Source organism: Arvicanthis niloticus, chromosome 1, assembly GCF_011762505.2.
Source record: "Arvicanthis niloticus isolate mArvNil1 chromosome 1, mArvNil1.pat.X, whole genome shotgun sequence".
Lineage (NCBI taxonomy): Eukaryota > Metazoa > Chordata > Mammalia > Rodentia > Muridae > Arvicanthis > Arvicanthis niloticus.
The window spans coordinates 166,632,568-166,640,768 of NC_047658.1; the positions used below are offsets into that span (position 1 = coordinate 166,632,568).

General features: G+C 43.7%; 1 pseudogene; it reads right to left on the reverse strand.

Moving 5' to 3' along the window:
- Positions 1–6,634: 6,634 nt before the first annotated feature.
- Positions 6,635–7,779, reverse strand: LOC117718828 (high mobility group protein B1 pseudogene; annotated as a pseudogene).
- Positions 7,780–8,201: the final 422 nt, after the last annotated feature.

Here is an 8,201-nt window from a genome sequence, read left to right on the forward strand (position 1 = left end):
ACCCACAATGTTCTGATGGATAGACTTCACTTGACTCTTGTAAGGGTGCTCAAGACCCTGTGTATCCAGAAGTACCTGGACCACAAGACCTAGCAGGCTTCAAATAGCCTGGCTTCCTTGGCCCTGGCCACATTCCAGCCTGTGGAAATATGAAGACTATATCAGTCAGGATTCCACATTATCCCCAGGCAGCTGCCTGAGCTCTAAGTTTTATAATTTTTGAAGGAACTACTGTTTTCTGCTTGTAAAGGGCTAAAACCTGCCTTTGGAGCTAAGAAAGGGAAGACAGACAACACAGTCCATCCTGCCAATCCTTCCTGTGCCTTAGCAGGCACACTTCCCACAAACCTTGTTCCTCCCCCTCCCATCCAATAGAAAACATCCTTCATGCAGACAACCCTCAGGCCACCAGGGTACATGATATTATTATTCCCATTTCTCAGAGGAGACACTAGATCCAGGAGGTCACCTGACTGATCCAGGGTTTCATCAAGTTAATAAAAAATTCATCTAAGGTCTGAACCTACCTGGATTCACCCCAACTTAACTCCAATTTTGTCTTTCCACCATGTCAGTTGAAGCTGATGTGCTTGAAGTCAATGAGTTTGAGACGTGTACAAACTCCCAATTTATCAGGCCGCCAAGCACAGTTATTTCTTTACAGGCTAGTTTCCTGTAAAAGCCTGGGGTCTTACTAGCTGTGACAATTGACTATCCTGCAAAAAGAACCCAAATGACTAAATCTGCAAATAGTGTCACTTTCAGGGCACCCATACGACAAAGAGAGCTTAACAGATTTTTTTCAAATGCCAAGCTATGACAGTGCTGGGACCAGACAGAGACCTTGCCCCTACCCTAAACAGTAAGCTTTCCATTCAGATCATCACACCACCCACGTGTCTCAATAGCGATGTCTGTGTTTTCCCAACACATCAGAGGCTATTAGCTACAGCCTTCCCCCAGATCCCATGAACAAATGAAGATGCACATCTCTAGGAAGGTGTGAAACACATGTCTGACTTTGACCCAGTTTCTTCAAGTACATACCAGATGTGCACAGCCTGAGCCCAAATTGACTGTAACCAAAACTAAACTGAGTTAGGAGACAGTCAGGAATTTGTCACTTGGTGATCTCCTAGACAGAGACTACAACAAATAAACCACAGGGGGTCTAGAGCAAAGTGACAAGCTGACATGTTATGCTGCAACCTATGGTGTGCCTCCCTTTTGTGAATTTTAGGTTCACAGATGGTGACTGTCTTTATTAGTCCAAAGAAGTCATCTGTCAGTCTGTGCCATCAGTTATCCCGAGTAAAGAGTGGCTGTGGATTGGCACAAATAAGATGCCTCATCCTGCTATGTTAGCATTTGTACTCAAATGAAGCAACTCAACTGGAGTAACTCAAAGAAAAAGTGAGGCAATCCCAGCACCAGCGGCAGAGAAACAGGTAATTCCCTTAGTCTCACTAGTTCACATGCTGAAGGCTTGATCTCAAGCTGATGGCACTGCTGTATGGCAACAGAACCTTTTGGAAGTGGCGACAGAAAAGACTACAGAACAGATTCTGCCCTGGAGCTTCCAGAAGGAGCCCACCCTGCTCAGACTTTGGCCTTAGACCTGAACTATCTCAGACTCCTTTCATATGGAACTGATAAATTATACATTTGGGTTCTTTCAGCTACTCAATTTGTGGTAGTTTGTGTATAAGAGAACAAGGTGAGAAAAGGTTAGGTACATATTTTGTTCCTCAGAGGGTGTGGTCTAAGATAGGATCTCAGGACATGGGATAACATGAGGTTTTCTGGACATTACTCATCAGCAACTCCAGGTTCCTCCAACATCCTACCTTCCTCCAGAGACCATGATGCATAAAACACAGACTTCTTCAAGAAGAACATGAATACTAGATATGATGGTGCACACCTTTAATCACAGAACTCAGGAGGCAAAGGAAATGAATCTCTGAATTCAAGACCATTCTGGTCTATAGAGCAAGTTTCAGGATAGCCTGAGCTACACAGAGAACACTGACTCAAAACAAAATGAAAGAGGAGGGGAGCAGGAGGAGTAGGGGGAGCAGGAGCAGCAGGGGCAGCAGGAGAACCTGGAAGCCTCTGGGCTCGAGCTATGGCTGTAGGTCTGGCACTGGAACACACACTCAGGGATTTCAGATTGGCTATGATGCTGTGCTGTCACAGCCAGCAGGCAACTCACTTCATGGCTGACTCCTGGTAATGCTAATGAAAAACCTGAAGATAAAAGACTTTTCTAAGGTTCCAGGAAGCCAGAGGCTAGAGCCAGGATGGGAGCCAAGTGTACAGGTACCCAGATCAGAAGCTAGGGGCCAGGCTGGCAAACACTATAGACCTTGAAGAGAGTCTTGGCTTTGTAGCTTCAAGCTTCCCTATCACTGACAAAATACCAGACAGAAGTGACTAAAGGGAAAAGATGTATATCTTGACTCACGTCCAAGGCGCATTATGGCAGAGAAAGCAGGGTGACTGGAGTGGTTCCATCCATGGTGGCAGGAGCCTATGGGTATGGGACAGCTTCTTACATCACAGTGAATCAGGAAGCAGCGAGAGGGACCAGACACAGACTAGAACTAGAATACTCCCCAAGGGGACAAAGTCTACCACCTAGGCCACTTATCTCAAAGATTCTACTATTTCTCAGAACAGTGCTTCCAATGGAGGCCAAGTGATCAAGCACATGAACCTCTCAGAAATAGTTCTCATTTAGCCCATGGCCTCCTAAGCACAGCTCACAGACCACACATCTGTCTCATCGTGCACTCACACCTTGTAGAGGCCTAGCTCAGAGATTCAATCCTACTGGTACCACACTACTGGACAGCTCACCCCAAGAAAGTTGAACCTGGCCCCCAACAGTGAAGCAATGGTTAAAACTGCCAAATGAGCTCTTCCCAGGGTAGAGCTTATCCTACAGGAGGATTTCTTTTCACCCTCCAGCCAGGAGGGAATACCAGGCCCAAATGGGGTCCTGGCTGCCCAGCTATTTTTTTTTCTTTTTTATATAGACAGAGCCTACAGGACAAGAGTCCTATGCTACAGATAAAGGGGGAAAAGGCAGTCTCACACAGAGTTTAAGACTTGGATTCCTGGTTAGAAGCTCTTTCAGGTCTCAAAGAGCTCACCTTTCCAAATGCATCCATCAGTAGGATTCTTCCTCTTCAGTAGATTGATATGACCACATGCCTTGTATTCAGTTGGAAAAAACACAGAGGCAATTACACAATGAATCAGCTGTCAGCCACTACACTATTCAATGTGAGTTTACCAAAATGTTAAAGGGCTTTTAAATGTAGCCTCATTTCTAGCACCAGGGAGACCAAAGTTTAACAGGAATAAATCCAGGAGAATTAGTCCAGTCACTCTTTCATACAAAGACCTTGGAGCACACAAAGCATCACTTTAAAAGGCTTCTGTTTCCTTCGTTTCAAATACCAAGAATGTTTTCCTCACTTTAAAGGCTCCAGCATTGTACACCAAGAAATGCAATGTTTATGTCTAACCAAAATCAAATGTCTTGGTCTAGGTATTCCAGAAAGACAGTCTATAAAATATATTCCAACAGCAATTGTGACTAAAACCTCACACAGCAACAAGTGTGCATTATATTCCCAAGCTTACCACTCAGCAGCATCTATGAGACAATATGTCACACTTCTGAGCTAAATGGAAACCAAGATAGCTTTTTTACAAGTTTGTTCTAGGCTGGGAGTGTAGCCCAGTTGTTACAGTGATTGCCTAGAATGCCTGGCTGTTTCCAGAACTCTCCCTGGAGAGACATATACAAGCATCTATCCCCTCATTATATGAGGGTTCAAAACCAAAGGACAGTTTCACCAAAGTTCAACTCAGAGAGCCAATGTGTTTATTGGGCTTGCTCACAAAATATAAGTGAAGGCTGCTTACAGAAGTGTGAAAGATGAAGGAGAATCAGAAGCTCAAGAACATCCTCAGCTATATAGCAAGTCTGAGGTCAGTCTAGGCTGCCTGCTTCAAAACAAAGCAGTTTGTCCAATAAGCATTTGAACGGATCTCTCTTCTCTTACCAGCCTACTTATCTGGGATGTTTCAGAAGGCTGCTTTGTTCATAGAGAAATCTGTGCCTCTTTGAAAATAAGTTACACTAAAGAACTTAACTTTGAATTTGCTCATGGGCCTGTCCCAAAGTGTAAAGTAACCCACTATATGTCCACACTACGTGATAAAATAAGCTTTTCCTAAATCAATCATTAGCGTGCCCCCCAATCCTTTCTACTAAAATCATTATAAAAAGCCTTGATGTGGTTTGAATTTGAAATGCCTCCTGGAGTTATGTGTTGAAGCCTGGGCACTACATTAGGAAGTTCTGGAAGATTTAAGAGGTAGAGTCTGGCTGGAAGAAATGGTTCATTGGGGGAAAATTCTTGGGGGCTATCCTTGGCTAGCTCCTGTCTCAGGATCTCTGATTCGAGTCCACCTATCATCTTGCTTCCCTACCTACAATGATATCCTGCCCAAGTACACCAGGCCATTCAAACTTGGGCTGAATGTGAGCCAAAATGAACCTCTCCTCATTTAAGTTATTTCTGTTATTATTTAGTGTGTGTGTGTGTGTGTGTGTGTGTGTGTGTGTGCATGTACATGTGAGCACACATGTAGGTGAATACATATGCATTGTGTGTGTACACATGCACTGTGAATTGAATCAAGGGCTTCATATGTACTAAGCATGTTTTCTTACCTCTGAGCTATAACCTCAGGCCCACAATGGAATAAACATACCAGAACAAAAAGAATGAGAAACAGCTGGAACATTTTGGAAGCTGGTGTGACAAGAACTCCTGAAAAAAAGCTATGTCTGCAGAGTCTGATTGGCTGATCAGAACTACAGAACTGTGGAGAGCTTGGAAGGTTGTAGGTCCATTAGCTAATTAATTACCTTACCTTGGGCTAATTATAGCCCTCCAGAACAGCCACAGCCATTCCTTGACCACCTCTGTGTAAGAATTAACACCATGTGACTAATTGAGAAAAAAAAAAAACCTGTTGGAATATATTAACTCAGCAACCCCCCAGCTTGCACCAACCATAAGCTAAAAGTGTCCTCAGACAGCATATTGGGACTATAAAAATGTCTCCCCATCTCACTATAAATGCACTCTCTGTACCCACCAATGTTCTTAAGCCTGCCTTGATTCATGACTTTCTTTGTTTGGCAAAATTACAAAATTTAGTGAGTCTGTTTCCATGTTGGAACATAAAATTTGGGATAACCTAATTCTGTGTGTCCCGGGCCAAGGTCACCCAAACTGGCTCCAGAATAAACTATCTCTTATGTTTTTTAAAGATGAGAGCTGTGGATTTTACATGGATACCAGCAACTAATGAACCAAGGGGACTAAGAAAGGAAGCCGAGACCCAGTCATATTCACACTCAGGAATTCCTGAAGATGGAGGGGTCAGCTCACCAGGGTTTCGTGATGGTGGAAAGAAAACAGAGCTAAACCCAGAGGAACTGCTACAAATCCACATAAGAAGCACACAGAACCAATGTTCTTATGCCTTGCAGTCGGCCAGGCACTGTTCCTCAAGAGAAAGACAAGCAGCCAAACTCTGCAAAGGGACATACCGATGGATGACCTATGAGTAGAAAGAAATTGTACGGGAAGCAGGAAATTCAATTAAACCTTACACACTGCATGTGGAAACCACAGGCTCCCTGCCCCCAAGCCCTATAAGGCTCACATGATGCTAGCAAAAACCAAAGCCAGAGAGTGGGAAATCCTTCACAAAGCAGCCTGACCATCTCAAGAGAACAAAGCTAGGAATGCCAATGTATTTTCTCTGTGTCCTCTAGAAAAAAAAGAAATCATTGACATGCGGAAACATCTCCAGGAATTTTTTCATTTATAACCAATACCTGTCAAAGAAATCAAAACCTCCTACTTTATCTACATTACTTCCCATACTTTCCTGTGCACATAGGATCTCCAGAACTTTCTTCTGTCTCACTGCTAATGACTGTTTCTCAACATAGAGGAACTAAGTAACCCTAAAGCTGGAGTCAGTCTGCAATTAGAACTACCTGGAGTCCTTTCTAAACCACTAATCTCAGCCCCCTTCCCTGAGATTCTGATTTCATTAGATGAGGAATTGTCCAGACCTAAGTGCTGCTTCCCTGCCCTGCTGCCACCAGTAAAAGCTCCAGGTCATTCTACTGTGTAGCAAAAGTTGGAAAACCTTGCTTTTGGGTGAAATCTGGGATTGACATGCCCGCTTTAGCTCAGGCCTCCCAACTAGAAGAGAAATCAAATAAGAATGGACAGGGCAAGAGTACCAGATACCTAAGACACACTTTGAACATGAAAGACAGACCAAAACAATCAGTATAAAGAAATGAAAAGTAGAAGGGGGAGAAAAAATCTTTGGGTTAGAGTGTTGGGAGCCGACTTTTAGCAGAAAGCGGCTATCAGCTTTGCAGCCATCTTGAGCCATATACCCTGACGTGAGACTTGTTTTTTTTTTTTTAAATAAAAAAAATTGTATTTATTTAGAAGTATTCAGAATGTCAACAAAACAGCCGAATTTTTTTTTTTTTTTTTTTTGCAATTACAGAGTGGTATTCAGTTAACAGAACAACAATTATCTTCGTATAAGCTGCATCAGAGACAACTGAAGATGGAAAAAAACCCAAAAATAAAACCAAAAGAAAAGAAAAACAAAAACCAAACTACTGTCCCCATATATAACCAATTTGTGCTGTGCACCAACAAGAACCTGCTTTAAATTTCCATGCCAATTTACAACCCCCAGACTGTACCAGGCAAGGTTAGTGGCTATTGAAAATACCACCAGGACAGGGCTATCTAAAGACACATTCGGTAGTGTGTTAACTATACAAAAAAAGACACTGTACAGTTTAAAAACAAATCTTACACAGCCTTACATTTCAATTTTTCTTTAAAAGGAGTGAGTTGTGTACAGGGGGGTTAAGTGCTTTATAGACAAGAAAAAAAAACTGCGCTAGAACCAACTTATTCACCATCATCATCTTCATCATCTTTGTCTTCCTCTTCCTCCTCTTCCTCATCCTCTTCATCCTCCTCATCATCTTCCTCTTCCTTCTTTTTCTTGCTCTTTTCAGCCTTGACTACCCCCTTTTTCGCTGCATCAGGTTTTCCTTTAGCTCTGTAGGCAGCAATATCCTTTTCTTACCTCTCCTTCAGCTTAGCAGCCTTCTTCTCGTAGGGCTGCTTGTCATCCTCTGCAGTGTTGTTCCACATCTCTCCTAGTTTCTTTGCAACATCACCAATGGATAAGCCAGGATGCTCACCTTTGATTTTTGGGCGGTACTCAGAACAGAACAGGAAGAAGGCCGAAGGAGGCCTCTTGGGTGCATTGGGGTCCTTGAACTTCTTTTTGGTCTCCCCTTTGGGAGGGATGTAGGTTTTCATTTCTCTTTCATAACGAGCCTTGTCAGCCTTTGCCATATCTTCAAATTTCCCCTTTTCTTTAGCAGACACAGTCTTCCACCTCTCTGAGCACTTCTTGGAGAACTCTGAGAAGTTGACAGAAGCATCTGGGTGCTTCTTCTTGTGCTCCTCCCGGCAGGTTTGCACAAAGAATGCATATGAGGACATTTTTCCTCTCGGCTTCTTAGGATCTCCTTTGCCCATGTTTAGTTGGTTTTCCTCCGCAAGGCACAGAATCGACCAGTGCCCGTCCGGCTCTCGCTTGCCCCGGCGCTGTCTCTATGGAGCTCAATGTACTGCAATGACTGTGAGAGTGGGAGCCAGACACAGCCTCCGAGACTTGTTTTTCAACAGCCTACAACAGCTGAAGCACACTCTGATATCCAACATATTTTGTTTTGCTGTTTACTGCCCCCAGCTGCAAGGCACACGTGGTAGCCACACCTGCAAGGCATGCAGTTCACATGCTGTCCACGTGCTATCCATGCCATACATGCCTATAAGGTGCATGTGGTATCCACGCCTGTAAGGCTTACATCATATCAACACCTGCAAGGCACGTGGTATCCACGTGCCTACAAGGCACGTGGCAAAAGCATATAAATACCCCAGATTTCCCTTCAATAAACGAGACTTGAGACTCGATCAGAACCTCTGGAGTCTCTTCTCCTTTATCCCCACTCTCTTGCTGAACCCTGACCTGCAGACAGGAGCAGC